This window comes from Nycticebus coucang, chromosome 10 (assembly GCF_027406575.1).
Source record: "Nycticebus coucang isolate mNycCou1 chromosome 10, mNycCou1.pri, whole genome shotgun sequence".
Lineage (NCBI taxonomy): Eukaryota > Metazoa > Chordata > Mammalia > Primates > Lorisidae > Nycticebus > Nycticebus coucang.
This window is the reverse complement of record NC_069789.1, coordinates 43,713,739-43,740,505: the sequence shown is the minus strand read 5'-3', so window position 1 is coordinate 43,740,505 and position 26,767 is coordinate 43,713,739. Positions and strand designations below refer to the sequence as shown.

The window sequence follows — 26,767 nt, the reverse complement described above, 5'->3', positions numbered from 1 at the left end:
ATCATCTCCCTTGGAGGTGATTATTATGAAAATTTCAGGGATTTTAATTTAGATCTGGCAAATTGGTATACTTTGTTACAGAAATCTAAATATTTGATCCTCGGTTACCTAGAGATGAAAAGACAACCCTTTGAACCTATGGAGACACATTTGTTTCCAAGGCAAACTCTTTTTTTGGTGATAAAATAGAATAGTGGTATCCTCTTGGTGTCATCTCTTCATTTTGTTCAAAGGATTAGTTACACTGACGAGATGGTACTAGAATGTTCTTATGTTTTATTCCTTATATCCCACTATATTTGCTTTATTTAGCTTTAAATCAATATTTTGCATCATGTTATGAAAAGTTTTAAAGTGGATATTGTAAGTCACAATTATAAACTACCTCCATCTAAACAAAAGTTTGCAACACTAAGATTTAATAAATAGAGTGAATATAAAATTTAACTTAAATTTATCTCAAATAAAATAAATATTGTTGGTAGGTAATTACTCCCAATAATATTTTTCAGTACCTACCATCTATTGGCACTACACTAGTACTTTAGTGTGTGTGTGTGTGTGTGTGTGTATGTATTATATGATCCTTAACTACAAGGAGAGCTCTACCTAATTTCAGACTAATGTCAAACAATTTGTTTTAGTAGAAGGAAAATGCTGACTTTTCACTACAGCTCATATAGGTGGTCTCACTGATATTGACAACTGTTTGTACTTGTCATTTTGTTGAAACAATTTACATTTTGTTTTATTTTAATCAAATCTTTAAACACTTACCCTAACCCAAGGAAGACTGGAGGACTGAAAAACACTTCAGTATATATATATTGGTAGTAATTTTCTCATCATGACTTGGCTATTGGGGAGAAATTAACCTACCAATTTTAAAATAGTCTTTAGTTGTTTACACGTTAATTTCATTGCTTATTTTAAGAGTTTTGATTTCAAATTATATTAGACATTTAATTATAAAATAAAAGCTAAATAAGAATTGAGTATTTATTTTAAGAGGTTTATATCAGCTTTAACTTTCACTTCCTGCAGATACTTGAATACTTATAAAATACTCGAGTGTAAATGATTTTTATTAAAGTATATTAGGATAAGAAAAGTTTTATTGACCTGCTTAAAATGAATAAATCTGAAAGCAGTATTACCAGAAATAAATACCATTTTATTGGAAATTTTAATAATTGAGGAATGATATAATTAATATAGTTTATAAAATAGTAATTTTTACATTAAATTTTTATAGTTCTAATAGCTTAACTAAGAAAAGTAGAACTGAAACATTTATTCATATAAATAATGCTTCAAAAAGGTGAAGAATTTTGTATGTCAAAATTGTATTTGTGAATTCAGATATATTTAATAATTGAAATAGTGTGTTTTTACTGGTTTAATAATTTTAGAATGATTATATTAATATACCGATGTATTCATGTATTGATAGTAAAATTTTAAAGTCAGTTTTAAACCTACTTTTTGTACAAATTCAATATACATTTTAAAATAGTTCCAAAAACAATTGCTAATTTTTAATGGTATTAATTATCTCATCTTTATTCAAGCAAATAAGTTAGTGCTAATAGGACTTACACAAGTAAATAACTAATATTGCAATGGGTGAATTAATAGACCCCTCAGGGTTTTATTAATTAAAAAGTTCAAATCATATTAAAGCACCTTTTGTATAAGTTTATTTCAATCAGAAAGCTGAACATGGTAACTTATTTGCATAAATAATCAATCACCATTTACTAGTAGTAATAAGGTTAATTTGTTGCTACAGACATAATAGGATTAGTCAATTATATTTCCCAGAGAATACTATTTTTTATGCACCTCATCACCTGTAAAACAGGATTGGGTTTAGCACCTTTATTAAATGAACACATCAAAAAATCTTTGTCCCTGTAAAAGTTTTATGAAAGGAAAGCTAATTTTGGTTGATTTGAATAAAGTAAAATACAAACATTGCTTCCATTCGTAAATTTATCATTCTGAAAAGATTGATGATCTAATAAAGTTATTTATTTTGATTCAGTAACCAGTCAAACTAAATCTAACACATATAGGACATATTTCCTTTGAAGAAAATTTCATTTGCAGATTTGTTTTATTCTAGATAAACTGACTTTCATTCCCTTGCCCTTGCTCTTGGGTAATAAATTATGTTGTCTGCTCCACCTACTGGCAGATACACGCAAAGGCCTTTTGTTGGATTCCTTAAAAGAAACTGCCTCTAGAATGTTGTCAGGGTTTTTAAGGGTCTTCCTGGAGTTCAGAAAAGTTACAGATATGTAAAATCCAAGATCCAAATGATAAAAAAACTAATGATTGTAGATATTGGTCATTGTATACAATTTACATGGTAGAAGTTACCTTTTTAGTGAAAATGTTACCATTTTCATTTTAACATAGTAAGAATAAATACAAAATATACATAGAACTCTACATAACTATGTATATTTTATTTTGATAATTCCATTTAATAGTTTATTCATATTCAATAAAATTAAATAGAACATTTTTCATTTATTTAAAATTCTTACACCTATATAATGGAAATAATTTTTATGCCATTATTTATATAATAGATTTTGATGTTTTTCCTTTAATGGGTAATGAACATTTTCATATGAACAATGAAATACTACTTTCATAAATTACTTTCAGTTATTTATGATTTTTAAAAAGACATTATCCTGTGATTAATATTGCTTATATTTTATTTTCGATTACTTTTTAAGAGAAACAAAATGGTGTCAGCTACTTTTTAAATTTGAAATCATCATCTGTATAAAGAAGGAATATATCTTTAAATGTTTAAACTTGGTATACCCGTAATTAATTGCTAATCTGTTGATATGGAAAGCATGTTTATAAGACAAATCACAGAAGGTAAAAAATATTTTCATGAAGAAATTTTTAATTCTTCTAAATTATTTATTGCTTTCAGTGTTATTTTTCTCATCCCTAGGTGGGGATTTTTTACACTTTTGTATATTAAGTACTCAGTATGTGACTGTACCCCTTTATTCTGAGATGGTGAAGTCCTTGAGGAATGGCTGCCTTTTTATGTGTACCTACCTGTGTGTGTGTGTCTGGGTGTCTGTGTGTCTTTGTGTTACGCGTCTTTGTATACGTGGTGTATTTAGAAAGTATCTTTGGTGAGGCTTCTTATACAGCCTTGTTCTTAGGCAGTGGTATACCCAGCAATGGTAGAGAAGTTCAAGAGCAATGTTAAAATGTAGCAGTAATGACCCCCTGGAGCACATTTTTAGACATCTTGACCAAGCCTTATTTCAAAACGATTTCTTTGATTCAAAACATTAATTTTTTTTTTCTTTCTGGTTTCTTGGTTGGACCTTTTACCTTTTTTTGCACTGCTATGATTTATATGCAAAGGGATGTGTGTGCACCTTGCTCCTGTGGCTGCTGTGAGTACCTTTACCTCCACTATACTGATTATACCATTTGTTTGTTTGTTTGTTTTTATTGTTGGGTATTCATTGAGGGTACAATAAGCCAGGTTACACTGATTGCAATTGTTAGGCAAAGTCCATCTTGCAATCATGTCTTGCCCCCATAAAGTGTGACTCACACCAAGGCCCCACCCCCCTCCCTCAGTCCTTCTTTCTGCTTTTCCTCCCCCCGCCATAACCTTAATTGTCATTAATTGTCCTCATATCAAAATTGAGTACATAGGATTCATGCTTCTCCATTCTTGTGATGCTTTACTAAGGATTATACCATTTGTAATCTCACAGTTTCAAATCTGATTTGAGGCACTCACATGGTGCCTTGCTTCAGCTTTTGGGGTTTTTTATTTTTGTGTTGTTTTTCTCTACTTTAAAAAATCAGGCTTTATTTAAAAAGATCAATGCTTCTAAACTATTTCCAGTTATCTAAATTTTTGAAATAGTTGCCTCTTGTTTATGTGCCACTGTCTTTCAATTTATCACTTCAGGTGTCTTTCAGATCTTTCCCTTCATGTTTATTCCCTGATCCCTGAGCAATGCTAATTGTCTCTAAATGATCTTTCTGTTAAGTCTTTTGCCCTTTATCCCAGTATATTTGCTACCATTAGATAAATCTTTCTAAAATAATATTTTTTAATTTCATTTATCTTTATAATTTATATGATTCCCTTTGTCCATAGAATAAAATCCACACTTTTCAGCATGTGCATTCAAAACTCTCCATAATCTAACCGTGCTGTGCCTGTGCAGTCAGACTTAGCTTCCTTTGCTCCTCAGTAGGAGCATCTTGATCCAGTCTGACTTTATATCCCAGAAAAATTTATCATAAGGTTCTTTTCTCATATAGTAGAACCTCTGTGAGTTGATCACCAGAGGGACTGTAACAAACTGGTCAACATGTAGAGGTGTTCAGCATCAGCCTACAGTACTGATATGTACATTGGTGCCTGTCTGATCTATGAAAACTAGGTCAACTTCAGGAGGTGGACAGTGTAGGGAAGTGGTCAACTACAAAGGTTCCATTGTATATGTGAGTTAATTTGTTATATTCTGGAAATTCAGAAGCATCTCCTCTACCCCTCACAAAAAACGAAGCAACATCTCACATACTTTCCACTAATACTTAAGAGTTTTTCCATTACTTTACAATTAAAGAAACATTCCTTCTTCTTGTTAAATTGAAATACTTGTATGAAGAAAATATACTTATTAGTATAGCTTGGTGAAAATTTATTTATGTATTAATAGATGCAGGGGGGGAGACAAAGCAAGAGAGAGAGAGAGAGATATCAGAGACGGGGTTTCACTTTGTCACCCAAGGTGGAGTATAGTGGCACCATCATAGTTATTGCAGCCTCCAACTCCTAGACTCAAGCAATCCTTCCACTTCAACCTCCTGAGTAGTTGTGCCACTGGGCTAACTAATCTATTATTACTGTTGTTATTCTTGTTGTTGTTATTATCATTATTATTGGTAGAGCCGGGTTCTTGCTAGATTGCCCAGGCTAGTCTTAAACTTCTTGCCTCAAGTGATCCTTCCACCTCTGCCTACCAAAGTGCTGGATCACAGATGTGAGCTACCATGTTTGGCCATGAACACTCATAGGTTGTGAATATCTTATAATAAGAGGTTGGGAGAAAAGTCCATCCAGAGGCCCAAGGCAATACCTAGAGAATGAAGACCCAAGTGGCTGTAAGGTTTGTAAGGAAGGGATGCAGGAATGCTAAAGAGCATTTGATTCCATGGGATATCTGGGGAGAAAAGTAGTATTTATGGCATTAAAAAGAGATAGGAGGACATGCAGGAGAAACTTACCACTTTTGTCATTTTTCTTAGGGTTACTACTGTTTAATAGCAACACGGACTGTGTCACTATAGATACCCTTATTTCTTTTTCACATCACACAGCCTTTTCAAAAGTTCTAGTATTACCTGCTACTTAGTTATGGGAAGCTTTTTGAGGCGTTGGAAATGTCTGGCAGTCAGACAGGATTATGTGTATGTGGTTTGGTAAGGTAGATTCCTGCTTACAGGAAGGATCTTGTATTTGCTTTTGTTAACTTCATAGTTTATATGAATGTTTTCATGGAGAAAAATCTAACAGTAGGAACTCACATGTACAGAGGGCCACTCACTGGAATGTGCTAGAGCAGCATGGGATTTATAGGATGACCTTTCCTGCCTTCTCTATTAACAATTCAAGGAGCCGGGTGCAGTGGCTCACACCTGTAGTCCCAGCGCTTTGAGAGGCCAAGGTGAACGGATCTCCTGAGCTCATGAGTTGAGATCACCCTGAGCTAGGGCAACGCCCTATCTCTAAAAAATAAAAATAAAAATAGCCGGGCATTGTGGTGGGCATCTGTAGTCCCAGGTACTCGGGAGGCTTAGGGAAGAGAATCGCTTGAGCCCAAGAGTTAGAGGCCACTGTCAGCTGTGACACCAGGGCACTCTACCAAGGGTGACAAAGTGAGACTGTCTCAAACAAACAAACAAAAAAGAAAAACAATTCAAGGAGGCAGGTCTGGAAGATAAAGCAACTTGCTCAAGGCTACACAACTTGTTTAAATAGGTGCTATAATGTTGGCGTATTCTTGGTACGACTCAGTCACAATGAAAATCTGAGTTAGTGGTCTACATCTGTGGTCTACTCTGATTCATCTGAATAAACCCTAGTTGGGAGGAGGGTCATCTTAGATTTATGACTATTCAGTTGTCCTTGAAAGGATATGCCCTGGCCAGGCATGGTGGCTCACACCTATAATCCTAGCACTCTGGAAGGCCAAGGTGAGTGAATTGCTCAGGAGTTCCAGACCAGTCTAAGCAAGAGTGAGACCCCATCTCTACTAAAAATAGAAATACTAGCCGGGTGTCGTGGTGGGCACCCATAGTCCTAGGAATGGAGGAGACTAAAGCAAAGAGTTTGAGTCCAAGAGTTTGAGGTTGCTGTGAGCTATGATAATGTGATGGCATTCTACCCAGGATTTGCATTACTTCTTGAGTTGCCTTTCATTCATTGAACCCTTTTTTCTGTTTCTCTGAAATGGCTTAATGATTATAAAACATTAATTCTGAATGAGTTCATGTACAAAGATAGAAAAAGTAGAGTCTATATTTCTAGTGCCTTATCTATCCATCCCCAAATAATCTGTAAAGCAGAAATTATCTGTTTAGTGACCAAAATGCTGTTGTTTGGTGCTCTTTTTCTATCCAGACATTTGGTCGGTTTATTCTTTCAAGAAGACTAGGTAGTCAATAGAGATCCGACCTATGATTTTTGCAGCCATAGTTTAAGAGGCCAGTCTTCAAGCTTGGTCATTTGTTCTTAGTCCTCAGAGAACAGCCCACCTCACAAAATCATCACATAATTTGTTACTATTGGCACTTTCTGTTCAGAAAGGCCAAGGACTGAACTAGCATGGAGAATGAATTAGCTATTAACTTTTAGATTTTATTTCCTCTCTCTTTAACATTACAGTTTTTATTATCCTGTAATATATGAAAGGAGGAAATTATTATCCATTGTCAGTTCTCTTTGAGACAGCAAAGTGATGTGGTTAAAAAGAATCTTGTTGTGTTCCCACATGAGTTCCCCTTTCTCCTCTTTTCCCCTTGCTGTCTTTTAACTACCACATGTCTAAGAAATAGCAGTAAAAATGCTGAGAGAAGCAGGAATAAAGTCCAAATTAATTAAAAGAGATCCACTTAGGTGTAAAAGTGCCTTGGTGATTTCCCATATATATATATATATATATATATTTTCCTTTTCAGTATTAAAATACGTTTTTTAGCAAAACACACTATAAACCGCCCCTTTCTGAGTCAGTAGGGGGCAGATTCATATCATGGTCCTGAATTTATACAAATTTGGGATACACCTTTAAGAAGAAAGTATACTGGTTGACATAGCCGTATCAATGTACACAGCTATGATTTAATAAAAAATAAATAAATAAATAAGAAGAAAGTATACAAAGTTTCAAATGCAAAATATATATATATTTTTATAATAAGAAAATCATTTCAAACACATTTCAAATTCTAACAATCTGACTATACCCAACAACTTAAAATATAAAAATGCAGCATAGTGCTTTTATTCACCTCCTGGTGGGGCTCTGTCATACTCTGTCATACTCGTTCTCTGTGATTTGACTTCATACTCTGCTTGATTCTTTTTTTTTTTTTTTTTGATAATATTACTGTTTTACTTACTGAAGTGAAGAGAAACGGTTTATTCACTCTTTTCTCCAACAAGAATGGATTTAAGTGTTCCTTACCATCAAGAGTTTAGCATGATTTCTTGTATTGAGTATGTGTTTGAAAGGAGAAGCTTGCATTTTGTGTAGGAAATTTTGAGAATTCAATTCCCCATTTATAATTTACATATCCAAACATTGGAATAATTTGTCACAGACTAGCTTCAGGCTGTGTACATTTTAAACCTCACATTTTCTGTGCTGCAGGCACACTTCCAGGGCCAGAATAGGATGTTCGTACTGCAGTACAGGCTCTGACCCTGCACCTTCATTGATGGTGCCTCTTGAGTCACAGTGTGGAGTAGTAATATTCCTTGGAGTTATTTCTGCATTGAGATTACAAACAACTTTTAAGCAGACTTGGAAGTGACAGGAAACTCACATAAATATATCTAATTAAACTCACCTCATCTCCTTCCTAGCTTGATCCCAATGTGTCCATAAGCTACTCTCGTGCCATACAACTCAAAGGAAGCATGTATACAGAGCACAAGTCAGACTATAAAGGGACAAATGCACTGACTGATCATTTTACTTTTGCAAATCTTACAAAAAACATGATCAGGTGAGCACATTACCAGGGTCTTACCCTGTGCCTTGGAAAAAGAAGCCAATGAAAATGAGGGGCCTCAAAGAGTAAGCTTCATTAGTTTCTCTGTTATTTTACCTCTGGGTAGATTCTATTCAGGTACTGTGTGAAAACCTTGATGCTCTTGTTAAAGTCACTCAAATAAGTTTCTTTTTGTTTTTGTTTTTGAGGCAGAATCTTGCTATGTTGCCCAGGTTGGAGTGCCATGGCCTCAGCCTCACTCACAGCAACCTCAAACTTCTGGGCTCTGGGCTCAAGTTTTCCTCTTGCCACAGCCCTTGGACTAGCTGATACGACAAGTGCCCACCATCAGACCCAGCTTATTTTTCTACTTTTAGTAGAGATGGGGTCTCAATCTTGTTCAAGCAGGTCTCAAACCCCTGAGCTCAAGTGATCCTCCTACCTCAGCCTCCCAGAGTGCTAGAATGACAGGCATGAGCCACCATGTCCTTTAAATAAGTTTTAACATGTGTTTCAGTGTTCTGTGAACAATCATTTGCATACCATTTTTAAAATCCAACATTCCAACATTTAAATGAACCTTATTATTTTAGTCCTATCTTTCAAATGAAAACACCTGATTTTCTTTAGTTCTCTCTCTCTCATTTTTTGTATTAAAATTTTTTGAACATCAAACTCAGGATCAGTTTATTTCTCAGTGGACTTGGTGATTTTTTTTTTTAACATATAAGGCTATGGGGTAGAGATAGTTCTTGTTAACTATTAAAATATAACAAATATATTTTCTTTATATATATGCGTGTACACATAGATGTGTATAACTATATAATGTATACACACATGTTGTATATGTACATGTTTATGTGCATGTATGTATATACATAAACAAATACAAACACATCTAATGTTTCAAATATAGAAAATATAAGTATAGGCAAAGAATTGGTACAAAATGTATAACAATGTAGTTCCCATTTTCTACCTTAATACAAAATGTTCTTCACTTACTTTTGTACCCTAAAATACCATATTTTAAATTGCATCAGATACAAAAATTTTATACAAAGTAATTGAAAGTTAACTCATATTTGCTTTTATATAAAGCAAATAAAAAAACGCATCCTTGTTTTTATATAAAATTAATATTCATGATACGTTAATTACAATCAATGATATTATTTTCTTCATTGATTGGAAAAGACTAAGCTTACAGTGGTTCCTTTTGTTACCACTAATTAAATTTATAATACAATGAAATCTAAAACTTAAAAATACAAAGAAATTTGGCCATTTCTGTACCTAGATATGATGAAAGAATTAGAGCTATAATAATTCTGTAGATTTAAAATTTATCCATATTAGTACTATGGCTATTTTTCTATTTTGAGGACACTCAGTAATATTTTAGATTGAGACCAGTTGTGAGTTAAATGCTGTTAAAACTGATGGTTAGTAAAGAGATGGAATTTGTCAGATGGTGATCATCTAGCTCTTTACTGAGATTAGAAGAATAACTGCTCTCCCAGTGTTTCTGATATTTAATCTACTCTTCTGGATAAGAAAAATTTAGAAATATTTCAATTGAATCTCTGGTGGCCAAATTTTGAGGTTTCAGGCTTTGGTCTAATCCATCTCCTTCTTTTTCCTTTAATCTTTCTCTTTGTTACACTTCCGGTCCTATGCACCCTGGAATCATACAAACATATTGAACCCTTCATATTAAATGTAGAGACATAGGGAGAGAGGTTATACTTCCAAACATTTTCTTAAAATGAGCTCTTAACTGAGTCAAAGTGATTACAGTCAAACATTAACTAATGTGACTGATTTGGTCATCGAAGCTGATTAATCAACACTTAAGATCATGAGTATTTCTTAATTTTTGAGATTAAATTCAGGTATAGTCCAACACAAGAAGTCATCTATGAACTTCAAATTTCATGCATTATAAAGCAGTTAAATATTTTTAAAATATATGTTCACCTATCTTTTTAGGTTTATTATAATCATGAAAGAAATATAACCAAGGAAGAATTACAGTTTTTATTTAAAAATACATACAATTAATTTCATTTTAGTATGATATGATTTTAAGTATTTTAGTGTAAAATGGCAGGGAGGTTCTCTCAACAATGAGTTAGTTATGTCATTCACACAGGACCACAAAAAACAGAAAAACACATGATGAGGCAATGAAGGTGTAGCGAAGATAAAGAAGGAAAAGAGTCTTTAAATCTTAATCTGTGAATATCTCTTGGCCATAAAATAAATAGGCTGCATGTCTCAATAGCCATTATTATTCTGTAAAACATTCTTAGTTTAGAGAAAAGTTATATTTTCTCGGTGTTTATATGATGAAAATCATTCCTAATTAGTTTGTTTACTACGGCCCTTAATGAGTTGATTTTATAGTTTTTTCTCTCAAGTTATTTCCATTAAATTAAAACAGGTATACAAAAATTTGCCTATAATTTCTGTTCTAGTATGTGTATCCTGTTAAATAAACTGTGCACATTAAAGTAATAATTTTGTTATACTCATCGTATTAATTATTTATATTTATGACCTGTGTACATAAGCTACCTTATGATCATCTACATTAGCCTTTAAGCTCTCATCAATGAAATGATTCAATTTATTTAGTCATATTTTTATATATTTATTTATATATCAATATCAAATTCAATTTCCCTGTCAATTATTATCTGCATGTTAAAATTGTTAAGTTTTCTCTGACCCTCCAAGAAAAAATTGTTCCTTTTTCCCCCTCTTCTATGTCTTAATATGACATTTACCATCAGAGTTATGGTTACGTCTACCTCCCTGTAATGTAGGTAATTCATGAAAGAGAGCAATCATGATAATCTCACTTTCTACTACCAAAGTAGGCTCACAGGTATTATCAGTTAACTAGTAAATGAGTGGTTTATGTAAAAACCCTGATTCTATATTGTAGTGCTTTTAGATTTAAAACAAGAAAGACAGCTTTTATTTTAATACCAAGTATTCACCATTTCATCTTGGCTATTAAAATAACTATAGCAACATTATTTTGAAAGCTGTAGTAATTGTTTAGCAACTGATGTCTATATTTGCTCTAATACATTTTCCATGGTTTTTTTGAAGGGCAAATCGTATACAAAGAACAGACAAAAGTGAAGCTACCAGATTTAAAGACTTTGTATACCGCAAATCAAACTAGAGTGAGACTAAAATTCAAAGTTGGTTTTGACTGTCTTCATAACTGTGCTCTCCTTTTGTGGAGTTTGAAGGGGGCTGAGTAGGAGTCTACTTCAATTTTTCCTGGAAAATTATAGGTGAAATCGTATGTCTAAAGTTACACTTATTTAAAAACAACTCCTAGGCAGTAATAATTCAACATTATCAGCCTTAACGCATCATGGGATTTAGCTTATCAGTGCCTTCCAACATCAGGAAGTGGGGAGCACGTGTCAGAAGCCAGCCTCCGTCTCTGCCTAGGGACAGTTACAGGTTCAGGAACATGTTTGTCTCACTAGGAAGAGAACCATGAAGGAATAAAGTCGGGTACTCATCATCTATTTAGTATTTTCGTCTTTGAGGCACCAGCTAAAATTCTGAAAATAACAGAAACTATATTCAACATCCATTTACACATTGTTTTGTAATTATTTTATTTGAGGTGAAGGGATATTCATAAGAATATAAATGTCTTTGGAATCTCACTTTGAATCTAACTAGTAATGCTTCTTTAATGAATACTCACATCAGCAAAAAATCTGAGCTTATGTTTCAAATGATGAAATTGAAGGTATAATTACTGGTATATTTAGCACAATCTGAGATGTCAATATATTTAATAGCAGAAGAAAGGCATGATATTTATCAAAACATTGTTATGGAATAGTCAGGGTAGAAACTTGACTAAGAAGGGAAATACATAAATCCCCTTTCCCTGCCTGAGTCCAGAACCAGTTGAGAGAAAGAAAAGACAGAGATCAAAAGTATCTCCAGCTCCGAGTTAGCAATGAAAGCTGGATTGTTAGTTTACACTTGAATTGATAATGAGCTTGCTTCTACTTAGTTCCATAATGAAATCTACCTCTCAGTCACAGACAGAGGAAGAAAACTGGGTCTATCTCTGTGACTCTGAAAGGAAGTGGGAGGACAGGATGTTTCCTTCCTAGAAACAGGCTGGCTTTCTTTCTTTTTTTTTTTTTTTTTTTTTATTAAATCATATATGTGAAACAGGCTGGCTTTCGAGCTGTGGGAAGAAGAGGCTAAACTAGGTTGGGCCACTCCTTTCTTGATGCGCCATACGGAAAGCTCACTCCTTCAACCTTGACATGGTGAAGAGTAGAAAGCAGTCCATGAAAACAGGAGGAAAGGGAAATATGCACTTCCCACAAATTAGATTTATAGGGTTGAAAAGGAAGCAAGGTTAGAGAAGGTTTTTGGAATGGCAAAAGCTTATACACATTCATAAAGGAGCTACTTGGAGAAGAAGGCTTGAAAATCCAGGAGAGATAAATTAACCAAATAAGCATAGATCCAGAAAAGGTGAGTGAGGATGTGATGAAGAGTGTAAGGGGTAGGCTTGACCAGGTGCAAAAAGACCTTAGCTGCTAAGGCATAAAGGAAATACAAAGTATCATGTATGGATTCTTTTGTGGGGAAAGTTGAAGGTTGAAATAATTAATGTTTGAGAGCCTTAATATTTTGGTGGATCTTTAGAATAATCCTGAGAAGAGAGAGAAGATTGTTTGGTGGGTTAGGGGATACAGCTAGGTTTAAAGTCCACAAATACACAGTGTTACCAATTTGCCTCTTTACATAATTTATTTCAGCAGTTATCAGCAACCTGATATTATAGGCATGAAGAATGATAATAGTAATAACAGCTAATATTTCTTAAATACTCACTGTTAGCCAAGTACTCTTATAAATGCTTTACATAAATTATTTCTCTTAATTCTCACATATCTTGTATGGTAGACTATTATCATCCACCAATTATTGATGAGGCATGAAGAGATTAATAAAAGAAGCGGATTCTGGGGTTAGTGTTTGGGTTTGATGGTCTAGCCCCAGAGCTGACATTCACAATGACTACATAATATTACATATTTAAAAAAATTAGCATTTATTGAGAATTTCTTTTTTTGTTAAGCACTTTTCAAAGTGCCTTAGGTTAATGTAGCCAATATCTACATTTAATCGTTATCAACCTTATAAGCTAGTTCCATTATTGTAGAAGAGAAAACTGAGATGTGGTGAAGTTAGACAATACTGGTTATTACCGGGGTAGTAAGAGGTGAAGTTGGGATTAAGACTTTGTTAATCTGCCCCTAGAAGCCATGCTTATAACAAGTAAGTACTCTTATCAATGTGTTACATGATTTATTTCTACAGTAGAATGGATTCTGGCATGGGGTACAGCCAGGTGGAGATGGCAGATGATTGGTGTTGGGGCCTTAAGCCCCTTAACATTATCAACCATGTGATTCAGATGAGCAGGGAAATAAGTGAGGGCAAAAGGGAAACATTAGATCAGGAAAAGATAGAGGATCAATTGACTTGAGATCTTCAGGAAATGAATCTTACAGGTAGCAAGAATGAGAATATGAGATAACTAGAAGGCCAGAAATTTGTGGTAAAAGGATAAGATATTACTGTTTAAGGTGATTAATTGTGCAGAGCAGTCTGGATGATGGGGATGCATGGTTACCATTGCATAGATGCAAAGGTCAGTGGAGATGAAGGAGCCAAAGAACTGTAAAGCTGTAATACTGGAATAAGTTGGCCATCTATATATGAAGTCACCTAATATTATCCAGGGACACATAGTAAAATGGAAGACTGAACCAAGTGCCAAAGGCTGTTGTGAATATGGAAGAGGGACCAGCAAGTCTGTTTATGATAACCATAAATAGAGAAAAATACAAGACATTCAGATTACAAGAAAGGGGATGAATGCTGAACTGTAAGTGGCAATAGGGAACTGGGTCGGGGCAGATCTATCTGTGGTCATCGTGATATAGGAGAATACTAATAGAGAAATGTCCTAGAGGAGAGGGAAGTTCAGTTATAATAAATGCATTTATTGAAAAGTTTGAGGCAGAGGTAGGTTGTTTAGTGGAGATGGAATATGGGTTCCACAGAGCAAGGTTGAAACATTTTAGGCAAGGGAATCAGAATTGTTGAGAACAGTAGTATAGTAGTTTGAGGAGATAAGGAGAATTTTGATTAATTAGGCAGAAAATTATTTGGGAATGAGCAATTTAACCAAAAAGCAAATGGATCAATAGTTACTTGATCCAATTATCATCTTTTGTGGAGAAATGTAAGTTGCTGCGCTATCTGTACTTTAAATGGTACAGTGATAATATGATAGACTGAAAGTAAATTATGGATTAAAAAGTACACAGGAGGAACTATTTTCTCAAATATGGAAAAATGGGAAAAAGTTAAAGGCACATAAATCTTATAATGCAAGCTAATAATACACCCCAAAATCTAGAGATGGAGCTGTTAACTTTTTTAGACAAGATCAGTTTTTTGATCAAAGTGTTGCAACCTACTTGTTTTGACTAAATCATGTTATGACCAGAGGGGCTTTGACTGGTGATAAAAGTTAGCAAGGCTGTGCAGCGTAGTGTATTTTTCTGGGCTTCCTACTATCAGGAAGATCGGAGCAAAACATGAGAGCAAAAGATAATATAAAAAATACTTTTTAAATTTTTTTTAAATAAATAAAAATATTGGGGCATGGGAAAAGGGGCAACCAGAGAAGGAGGGAGGGGGTGTGGGGAAAAGAAAAAAAAATAGTGACTAATTCTCACATAAATTGGATTTAATTCTGACTAAAGTACATTACTTAAACATTAATTTTTAATTCAACTTGTTAATATGTTGTTTAGGATATTGCATCCTCATTTATAAGTGAAATCTGTTTGTAATTTCCCCTTTATAATAATATATTTTCTCCAATTTTAATATCAGATGTATCCAGATTAAGTAGAATAATTTTGAAATATTTCTTCTTTTTCTATTGTTTATAAGATTTGGTATGATCTGTGTTTTGAAATTATCTTTTACTTTTATTTACAAATGTTAGTTGTCTATTTTTTGAGACTTTGAAAAAAATAGTAAGTTAACTGATGACTCCATACTGAACCTCACAGTCAAAGCATTCTATAATAGACATACTCTTATTTGACAATGTGAATGTTACTTTCTTTGCATTATTATTATTGCTTAATATTTCGATGCAGCAATCATCTGATTTCTTTGTTATTGTTATTAAATTTTAAGCCTTTTTAATTCTGTGAAGGCAAAAGTGGAAACTTAATAAACACATGTATATGTAAAAAAAAAATTTATTCAAGGATAACATACAGAAAAGTGAAAAAATTCTAATCACTCAACTAATAATCACAAAGTGGCAGTTATAATACTTCACTAATAATCTCTGCATGAAAAGGCACAACTACTTTTCTTGGAAGTTATCTTTTAAACCCAAAGTGTGAAGTCACATGAAGTCAAATCATCTATAGAATAATCTAGCAGGTGAAAACACTAGATTTCACAGGAAAAGAGTATGTAATGGAAGGTTTGCGGGAGGATGATGGTCATAAAAACATTTTGCTATTTTCTTCTATTTTTCTTAGGGAATGTAGGCTTTAGAATTTGTGACATTTGTAGTAGAGAAGTCACAATAGAGAATCTTCAAATCACTGTGGAAATGGGCTTCCACTTCCACTACTGTAGTACTGAAAACTCTAGGTAAGGCCACCAGGAATCTCCTCATTGCAATGGCTGGGGCCTCACCACACCCACGTGCCTGAGACCTGCTTTGGCCTCTGTGACACAAGGCTCAGCCTTTCTCCTACTCTGCTCATTTCTTCTCAGTCGTCCTCAATAACTCATATATGTCTTATCTATTTATAGGTCTTTAGTATCAAAGTTATTTAAAGGTTATGTGCCTTTTCTCTCTTACTGCTGCTGTTGGGTTGTTCTTTTAAGGGGAATGCCTTTGAACCTTATGCAATAGACAACTCCCTTTTCTTCCTTCATACGTTCCAAACACCAGACATGCTATTTCACAGAATAGTTTATTCTGGTTATGCATATATATCCACATCAAGTGTATCAGCATTTTCTAATTATTTATAAAGTTATTAAGGCTGTGAATCAAATGGCAAAGCAGAAACCAAATCTTGAGGTTACAGGTAGATAGAGAAGGATTGAAGCCATTCATGGTTTGGGATTGGAGTTGGCAGGGGTGGAGCATTCCTAGGGCTTAGGGCAATGATTTTACCTGGTGTGCTGTGCCACACTGGTGTCCTATCAGAGGATCTTAGGTGTGGCGCCAAAAGTTTTTAAAGATCATTAATTAAATTACTTTTAAAATAAGTTCGAAGCACAGTAAATATATTCCACTTTTTATTCCCTATCTTTTTTTGTTATTGTTTTTTTTTATCAACAGAATTTTTTTATTATTATTAAATCATACCTGTGTACATTAATGCGATCATGGGGCACCATACACTGGTTTTATAAACCGTTTGACACATTTTCATCACACTGGTAAACATAGCCTTCCTGGTATTTTCTTAGTTATTGAGTTAAGAATTTATATTCTACATTTACTAAGTTTCACATGTACCCTTGTAAGATGCACCACAGGTGTAATCCCACCAATCACCCTCCCTCTGCCCATCCTCCCTCCTCCCTCCCCTCCCACTCCCCCTAACCCTATTCTTAGGTTATAACTGGCTTATAGCTTTCATGTGAAAGCCGTAAATTAGTTTCATAGTAGGGCTGAGTACATTGGATACTTTTTCTTCCATTCTTGAGGTACTTTAATAAGAAGAATATGTTCCAGCTCCATCTATGTAAACATAAAAGAGGTGAAGTCTCCATCTTTCTTTAAGGCTGCATAATATTCCACGGTATACATATACCACAATTTATTAATCCATTCGTGGATCGATGGGCACTTGGGCTTTTTCCATGACTTAGTAATTATGAATTGGGCTGCAATAAACATTCGGGTACAAATATCTTTGTTATGATGTGATTTTTGGTCTTCTGGGTATATGCCTAGTAGAGGAATTATAGGATTGAATGGCAGGTCTATTTTTAGATCTCTAAGTGTTCTCCAAACATCTTTCCAAAAGGAATGTATTAATTTGCATTCCCACCGCCAGTGTAGAAATGTTCCCTTTTGTCCACATCCACACCAACATCTCTGGTCTTGGGATTTTGTGATGTGGGCTAGTCTCACTGGAGTTAGATGATATCTGAAAGTAGTTTTGATTTGCATTTCTCTGATGATTAAAGATGATGAGCATTTTTTCATATGTCTGTAGGCTGTGCGCCTGTCTTCTTCAGAGAAGTTTCTCTTCAAGTCCCTTGCCCAGCCTGTGATGGAATCACTTGTTCTTTCCTTGCCTATACATTTGAGTTCTCTGTGGATTATGTTTATTAAACTTTATGTTTATTAAACTTTTGTTGGAGACATAACCTGCAAATATCTTCTCCCATTCTGAGGGCTGTTTGCTTGCTTTACTTACTGTGTTCTTGGCTGTGCAGAAGCTTTTTAGTTTGATCAGGTCCCAGTAGTGTATTTTTGATGCTTCTTCAAATGCCCAGGGGGTCCTCCTCATAAAATATTCACACAGGCCAATTTCTTCAAGTGTTTTCCCTGCACTTTCTTGTAGTATTTTTATAGTTTCATGTCTTAAGTTTAAATCTTTTATCCAGTGAGAGTCTATCTTAGTTAATGGTGAAAGGTGTGTGTCCAGTTTCAGTCTTCCACAGGTTGCCAGCCAGTTCACCCAGCACCATTTGTTAAATAAGGAATCTTTTCCCCAGTGGATTTTTTTTTTTTTTTTTTTTGTAGAGACAGTCTCACTTTATGGCCCTCGGTAGAGTGCGGTGGCCTCACCCAGCTCACAGCAACCTCCAACTCCTGGGCTTAAGCGATTCTCCTGCCTCAGCCTCCCGAGTAGCTGGGACTACAGGCGCCCGCCACAACGCCCGGCTATTTTTTGGTTGCAGTTTGGCCGGGGCTGGGTTTGAACCCGCCACCCTCAGTATATGGGGCCAGCGCCCTACCGACTGAGCCACAGGCGCCGCCCCCCCACTGGATGTTTTTAATTGGCTTGTCAAAGATCAAATAATGGGTAGTAGCTGGGTTCATCTCTTGGTTCTCTATTCTGTTCCAGACATCTACTTCTCTGTTTTTGTGCCAGTACCATGCTGTTTTGATCACTATCAATTTATAGTATAGTCTGAGGTCTGGTAGCGTGATTCCTCCTGCTTTGTTTTTATTTCTGAGTAGTGTCTTGGCTATTCGAGGTTTTTTTCTGATTCCATATAAAACGAAGTATTATTTTTCAAGATCTTTAAAGTATGACAGTGGAGCTTTAATTTGCATTAAAATTGTATATTGCTTTGTGTAGTATGGACATTTTAACAATGTTGGTTCTTCCCAGCCATGAGCATGGTATGTTTTTCCATTTGTTAACATTTTCATCTATTTTTTTCCTTAGAGTTTTATAGTTCCCTTTATAGAGATCTTTCACATCCTTTGTTAGATAAACTCCCAAATATTTCATCTTCATTGGCACTACTGTGAATGGAATAGAGTCCTTAACTCTATTTTTTCAGCTTGACTATTGTTGGTATATATAAAGGCTACCGATTTATGAATGTTGATTGTGTAACCTGAGATGCTGCTGTATTCCTTGATCAATTCTAGGAGTTTTGTAGTAGAATCCCTGGTGTTTTCCAGATATACAATCATATCATCTGTGATGAGCAAAAGTTTGATCTCTTCTGACTGTATATAGATACCCTTGATTGCCTTTTCTGCCTTAATTGCAGTGGCTAAAACTTCCATTACAATGTTAAAGATCAGTGGAGACAATGGGCAGCCTTGTCTGGTTCCTGATCTGAGTGGAAATGATTTCAATTTAACTCCATTCAATATGATATTGGTTGTGGGTTTGCTGTCGATGGCCTCTATCAGTTTAAGAAATGTCCCTTCTTTACCAATTTTCTTAAGTGTTCTGATCACGAAGGGATGCTGTATATTATCAAAAGCTTTTTCTGCATCAATTGAGAGAATCATATGGTCTTTGTTTTTTAATTTGTTTATGTGCTGAGTTATACTTATAGATTTACATATATTGAACCAGCCTTGAGACCCTGGGATAAAACTGACTTGATCATGATGTATAATTTGTTTGATGTGTTGCTGGATTCTGTTTGTTAGGACCTTGTTGAATATTTTTTCATCTATATTCATTAGTGATATTGGTCTATAGTTTTCTTTTCTTGTTGGGTCCTTTCCTGGTTTGGGCAATCAGGGTTATGTTTGCTTCATAGAACGTGTTGGGTAGTCTTCCTCCTTTTTCTACATTTTGGAACAAGTTGAGTAATATAAGTACTAGCTCCTGTTTAAAGGTTTGGTAGAATTTCGACATGAAGCCATTGGGTCCTGGGCTTTTCTTTTTGGGAGATTTTGTATGGTTGATGCTATTTCAGAACTTGATATAGGCCAGTTCAACACTTCCATTTGATTCTGGCTAAGTCTTGGAAGGTGACGCGCTTCCAAGTATTGGTAAATTTCCTTCAGATTTTCATATTTCTGAGAATAAAGTTTCTTGTAATATTCATTAAGGATATTTTGAATTTCTAAAGAGTCTGTTGTTATTTTGTCTTTATCGTTTCTCATTGATGAGATTAGAGATTTCTATTCCATTAAATTTACTGAGGTTAGACTTGTGACCTAAGATGTGATCAATTTTGCAATATGTTCCGTTGGCTGATGAGAAGTATGTGTATTCAAGTTTTGTTGGGATGAAATGTTCTATAGATGTCTGCTAAATCCAAATGTTGGATGGTTAGGTTTAAATCTAAAATTTCTTTTCTCAGCTTCTTATTGGAGGATCGATCCAACACTGCCAAAGGAGTGTTGAAATCTCCGACTATTATGGAGCTGGAGGAAATCAAGTTGCTCATGTCTGTTAGAGTTTCTCTTATAAATTGAGGTGCATTCTGATTGGGTGCATAGATATTAATAATTGAAATCTCATCATATTGAGTATTACCCTAAACAAATATGAAGTGACCATTCTTATCCTTCCTTACTTTCATTGTTTTAAAGCCTATTGTATATGCAAGTAGAATTGCAACACCTGCTTTTTTCTGATTACCATTTGCCTGAAATATGGAATCCCTGAAAGTGATGAAGTGGCCTCCCTAGGCACAGAGGCCCTTCTCCATGAAATTATGAAAGATAATTTTCCAGACATGCCAAGAGATTCTGAAATTCAGATAGCAGAGAGTTACAGAACCTCAGCACAACTCAATCCCAATAAGACATTGAAGACACGGATAACCATCCTTTCACCCTGAGTCTATATTTATCTTTTAAGGTAAGATGTGACTCTTCTTGCAGCAAATATCTGGCCTGAGTTTTTGTATCCAGTCAGCTAACCTGTGCCTCTTTTGAGGCACTCTGTGTTTCGAGGACAGTTTAAGCTGTTCACATTAATGGAGAATATTGATAAGTCTGGTAAAATTTTGGGTATCAAGTTTTTTGAAAGTCCAGTGGACATTTTTAATCCTTTCACCACTGTGGAAGTTGGAGTTTGATCAAAAGTTTCTGAGTGAGTTTACTTTTGTGGTAGAGGATTGGCCTGGTCATTATGGAGGATAGGTTTGAGAATACCCTGAAGAGCAGGTTTGGTTATGGCAAATTTCTTCAACATAAGAATGTCATTAAAGTATTTAATTTCTCCATCATAAATGAAACTCTGTTTACCTGGATACAGGATCCGGGTTTGAAAGTTATTTTGTTTTAGGAGATTAAAAGTCGATGACCACCCTCTTCTGGCTTGAAAAGTTTCAGCAGAGAGATCTGCAGTCATTCTAATATTCTTCCCTTTGTAGGTAATGGATTTCTTATGTCTGGCTGCTTTCAGAATTTTCTCCTTTATATTAACTTTAGTGAAGTTAATTATGATATGCCTAGGAGATGTCTTATTGGGATTGAGTCATGCTGGGGTTCTGAAACTGTCTGCTATCTGAATTTCAGAATCTTTTGGCATGTCTGGAAAATTCTCTTTCATAATTTCATGGAGAAGGGCCTCTGTGCCTTGCGAGGCCACTTCATCACTTTCAGGGATTCCAATGAGGCAGATATTAGCCTTTGAATTATCCCAGAGCTCTCTGAGAGAATGATCTGTTTTTGCTCTCCATTTCTCTTCCTCTTTGAGAGTTGGGGAGCATTCAAAGGCTTTGTCTTCAATGTCAGAAATTCTTTGTTTTGTTTGCTCCACTCTGTTACTGAGGGATTCTACTGTATTTTTCAGATCTTTGAGGGCTGCAAATTCGTGCATCAGTGCATCAAAATCTTTGGTGGTTTTGTCTTTAAATTCGTTAAATTCTTGAGACAACTTTTGAATTTCGCCTCAAATTTCTAATTCCAACTTTTGAATTGCTCCTCTAATTTCTAATTCCAAATTTTCCTCCATTCTATTAATCTTGTTTGTAATCCAAATTCTGAATTTGATTTCTGACATCTCGGCCAGCTGTTTATGAATGGGATCTTCAGTTACATCTGCCATATGCTTCCTTGGGGGGGTTGATCTATTCTGGTTATTCATGTTACCAGAGTTTTTCCACTGATTCCGCCCCATGATTGTTTTAGACTGTTTGATTTTTTCCCCTGGAGCTTTGTGGAGGACCTGTACAGTGCTATGGCCTGAGAAACTGGGGCCCTATTTGGTGTGGTGGGGCTAAGTAGTTCTGTCTCTTTTTCAGTTGGTCTCTGTTCTACCCTAGTGAAACAGTTACTCTGGGTTGAAGTCTCAGATGTGGAGAAATACCAGCAATTAAGTCACCCACAGACAACTATTGGAAAAGAAAAATCAAACTTTCCTACAACCACAAACCCAGGGCACCACCTGAATAGTCCTCAGGCCATTGGCTCTGTTCAGAAGGTCCAAATTAATTGTCTCAGTCAGCACCTGTCTCAGGTGGGAGAGTTTAAAAGGTCTCTGGGAACTGGATCGCAGGGGTCTGGTGACTACTCATATATGACTTGCTCCGGTGCTCCGTGGAGTCAGGAGGACCCACGCAGCAAATAGATCAGTCTGGGACAGTTGTTGCCTCCTTCCCCACCTTGCACCTCTGTCACACCCAGTCACTGATAGCTCCACCGGGGCTGTAGTGAATAGATAGTCCAGGGGTTTGCACCTGCCTGAATCACAAGGAAATCTATTTCTTCTCAGCCAGGCTGCTGTGCTCTGCCTCTATCTAGCAGGGGGAGGTGAGGCCTGACAACCTCGGGCGCTTGATGGAGGCTGGGGGGTGTTCACTCAGTTCCAGCCCCACCCCTGATTGCTGTTACTGACAGAACAGAACAGAACAATTTTGTGGGAATTTGTTTCTCTCCCTGCTAAATTCCCCTGCAGAAGAGAAGCTGTTTTGAGGTCCCAGAGCCTGCCCCTCAGGCCCTGTCTTTGCTCTTGCAGGTTTGTATTCAGTTACCTGTCAGTTCTAGCCTCCTGTCTTCCTTTGTCTATAGGCTGATGATCCCCTGAGGGCCAGGTATGTCTTAGGTTCAGTAAAGCAGTCCTCTGGGTCAGCCCTGCCATGGGAACTTCCCAGCCCTGTGCGTGCGTTTCTAGTCCCCACGAACTACCCAGGCTGGTATCGCCTCAGGCAAACCCTTTACTCATGGGGCCTGTGTTTCTGTCCCAGATCTGTTCCATGGTGGTTGCCACCAGAGTAGATGCCCGGCCTCCTCTCATTGCCCAGGGAGACAGTGGGTGTGGCTTCAGAATATCTGGGAGTGAGGGCTATTGTTACCAAAAGACGGCTGCTGCTCTGCGCCTCGGGGCACTGCCACTCTGGTGTGGTTCCCTCTCAGCTGACCGTCCTCTCCTCACTCCCGTGACATAGAGTCAGCACTGACCACCTGCGGTTTAGGCCCTGTCCACACCCCCTGAGAAATCACCCAAGAATCTGGACTCCTGGGGGACAGGCCTCCAGACCTCTGAGTGACAGTGGAGGAGAGTGCTAGGAGCTCAGATTTGCAGGTAGAGAATATATACAGTTTTATACAGTTTTATGCCTGGTAGGAGAATGCTGTGGCACCGTAGTAGGGGAGGTAGGTCCAGTTTTCAGAGGGTCTCTCCCGTGCAGTGTAGTGTGAGGACTTTTGAACTCTGCTCATTTGTTTGTGGGGCACTCCAAGCTGTTCTCATGGGGGAGGGGACTCCTGTCCACTTGGTGATGGATTCTGACCTTTTGTTTGTATCCTTGGGGTCGCAGCTCGCCTCAGCAGGGTTGGTGTGCGTTCTTCAACGTTCTATCTTGGTGCAGTTCTAATTCACTAGGTTACTTGCTAAATTTCTGTCCTTTAACTTTCCCTCTTTCAAAAGGGGCTGGAAGGTTGGAATCTCTTGCAGCTTGATAACATCGGGATCATTGCTGACATTCCGAGAGGCCTGGGAGCCCTGAGCTACAACCACAATATCATCCATCTTGGCTCTATGCTTGGCTGGAGGAGTCACTGAGGAGTTTAGATCGTTGGGTTGGCTCTCAGCCTTGGAACTCTGCTCACTGCCCATGGTGCCAGGCATGGTGGCAGTGGAAGAACGGTGGGCAGGGCGGTCACAGCTCCAGCAGTGGGGCGACAGACCACGGGCCAGGGACCCGGAGTCCAGACAGAGTCTGGGCTCCGCAGTGAGACATGAGTGTAGGGATGGAGTGCCCAGCCCATGGAGGGCCTGGGCAGTAGGGGATGGGGAGGTCCTATTTGGAAAAGAAAAACACAAGGAGGCTCGGTGTGGATGCATGCTGCCTGCCCTCCTTCTTTGGGGGAACCCTACAAGAAGAGGACAGGGACACCAGGTTAGCAGTGACTGCCGAATATATACAGTTTTGTACAGTTTTATGCCTGGCAGGAGAACTCCGTGACACCCTAGTAGGGGAGGTAGGTCCAGTTTTTAGAGGGTCTCTCCTGTGGAGTGTAGTGGAAGGATCTTTGAACTCTGTTCGTTTGTTTGTGGGGCACTTTGAGCCATTCTCATGGGGGAGGGGACTCTCCTCCACTTGGTGATGGATTTTGTACCTTTTGTTTGTATCCTTGGGTTCTCAGCTCACCTCAGTGGGGTTGATGTGTGTTCTTCAACCTTCTCTCTTGGTGCAGCTCTAATACACCAGGTTACTTGCTAAATTTCTGTCCTTTAATTCTCCCTCTGGATGGGAGCCTCTGTGGAAAGCTGGCTTCAGTCAGCCATCTTGTCTCTGCCTGATCAACAGAATTTAAGCTATAGGTTCAAGTGCGCCATGAGGTAAAAAAGGTTGAAAATCATTGTTTTAGGGGAATGAGCAGTCCCAGGGAAACTGCCTATGCAAATAAACAAGCAACTTCATCCAATTCTTACAATGATCAATAAAATAGTGAGCTGACATTTTCAGGTAAAGAGAGAATTGTGTAGTGAGGAAGATTTCCCAGAAAGTCCTTTAAATGGAATCTTTCTCATGAAGTCTTTTAAACACACTGTGGTTAAAGAGAAATCCGTTCTCTCCTTTTTCCTTCATTGGACGTCTCATATTCAGTGAATTCAATATGACTTCTGCCACAGAACAGAACCTGTTTTTGCAGAGGTCACCTGTCACTTTCTCATTACCATTTCAGATGCGCATTCGCCATCCTCAGGCTGTTCCAGCTTGGTGCGGCATCTGACACCACTGACCTCCTGCATGAAACCACCTCCCTGAGTCCTGCTTCTTCTCCTTTGCTGTTTGCTTTTCTGAGTGCTCGTCATGTGCTTCTCTTCTCACACTACTCCTTGAAGGTCTGCACTCCTAAGACGTTTCCCTTGGCCCTTCTTGAATTCTATGCTCTTTCTTTCAGTAACCCATCCATTTTCACACCTTCAGCTATTTATATTCAGAAGACATTCTAATTGGTAGCTATGACTTCTTTTCTAAGTTCCAGACCTACCCTTATACCAATCCTCTCAATCCGAATGTTCTCTGGGAAACTCAATCCTGATGACACCAAAACAAAGATTAATGTTCCTGCAGAACTCCTCTTTCTTTTTCTCTGCCTCAGTTTTAAACCCAAGACTTTCCATGACCCCACATTCTCTCATATTCCTCTTAAGTAATCCAGCATCAATGCCTTTCAATTGTGTTTTATGGGATGTTCCTCATCCATCTTATGCTTTTTATTTTCATTGGCTTTTTTCTTCTGAATAAGAAATTTTCACCTTCACTACAGACCTCTGGCCTTCTATCAGTTATTCAGATCATCATGGATTGTTCATTCTAAGCCAGGCACCGAGATAGACAATAGTCAGGGTTCTCAACTCTGGCTGAACATCAGCTTTAAAAAAAAAAAAAGAAAACAAAACTGGACAAATACCAGACATATGCTTCAAAGATTCTGACTGAGCCTCAAATGGTTCCAAAGTGCAGCTGGGGTTGAGAACCCCCAACTTAAGTCATGGAGAGGGCACAATAATGGACATAGTTGATGTTATGGTTGCTTGGACAGGATGGTGCCCATGGATATGAATAGAAGGCCATGGATTCAATATGGATTTTGGAGGCAGAATGAGTAGAATTTTTGGTTGGCTGTATATAAGGGATGGGGAAAGATCAGTCAACATCAAGGATGAGTCTCAGGTTTTTGACTTAGGAGTCTGAGGAGCTTATGGTGCCATTTACTTTAAAAAAAAAAATTGGCTTCACATTTTAGAGTCGTCGTAAGTCTATAGGAAAAGCTATAGGAAGGCTCAGAGACTTCTGATATGCTGTCTGTGCCTGCACACAGACGGCCTCTCCCACCATAGACATTCGGACCCACAGAGGTTCGTTTGTTGCCATCAGTGAACCCATATTGACACATCATTAGCACCCAGTCCATAGTTCATCTTAGGGTTCACTCGTGGTGTTCTTCATTCTGTGGGTGTTGACAAATATATAATGACATGTATCCACCATTATAGTATCACACAGAGTTCTCTCACTTCCCTCAAAGTCCTCTATCCTCTGCCTGTTCATCATTCCCTTCCACTAAGCCCTGGAAACCACTGATCCCGGTACTGTCTCCAAAGTTTTGTCTTTTCCAGATTATTGTATCACTGGAATCAAACAGCCTTTTAAAATTGGCTCTTTTGCTTATTAACATGTATTTAAGGGTTCTTCATGTCTTTTCATGGTGTGATAGGTCATTCCTTTTTAGTGCTATATAAGACTCCATTGTTGGAAGTATCACAGTTTATGTATCTGTTCACCTACAAAGAACATCTTGGCTGCTACCAAGTTTTGGTAATTATGAAAACAGCTGCTATAAACATTTGTGTGCAGGTTTTTTGCAGACAGGAGTTTTCATCTCAATTGGGTAAATACCAAAGAACATGTTGTTTAATTGTATGATAAGGTTTTGTTTAGTTTTATA

The 26,767-nt window shown here is 36.9% G+C and overlaps 1 protein-coding gene across 2 annotated transcripts in view; it reads left to right on the top strand.

The window, feature by feature from the left end:
* SPATA17 (spermatogenesis associated 17) overlaps positions 1–26,767 on the top strand; it is a 287,476-nt gene that overhangs the window by 143,573 nt on the left and 117,136 nt on the right. The gene's annotated exons all lie outside the window — the stretch shown is intronic.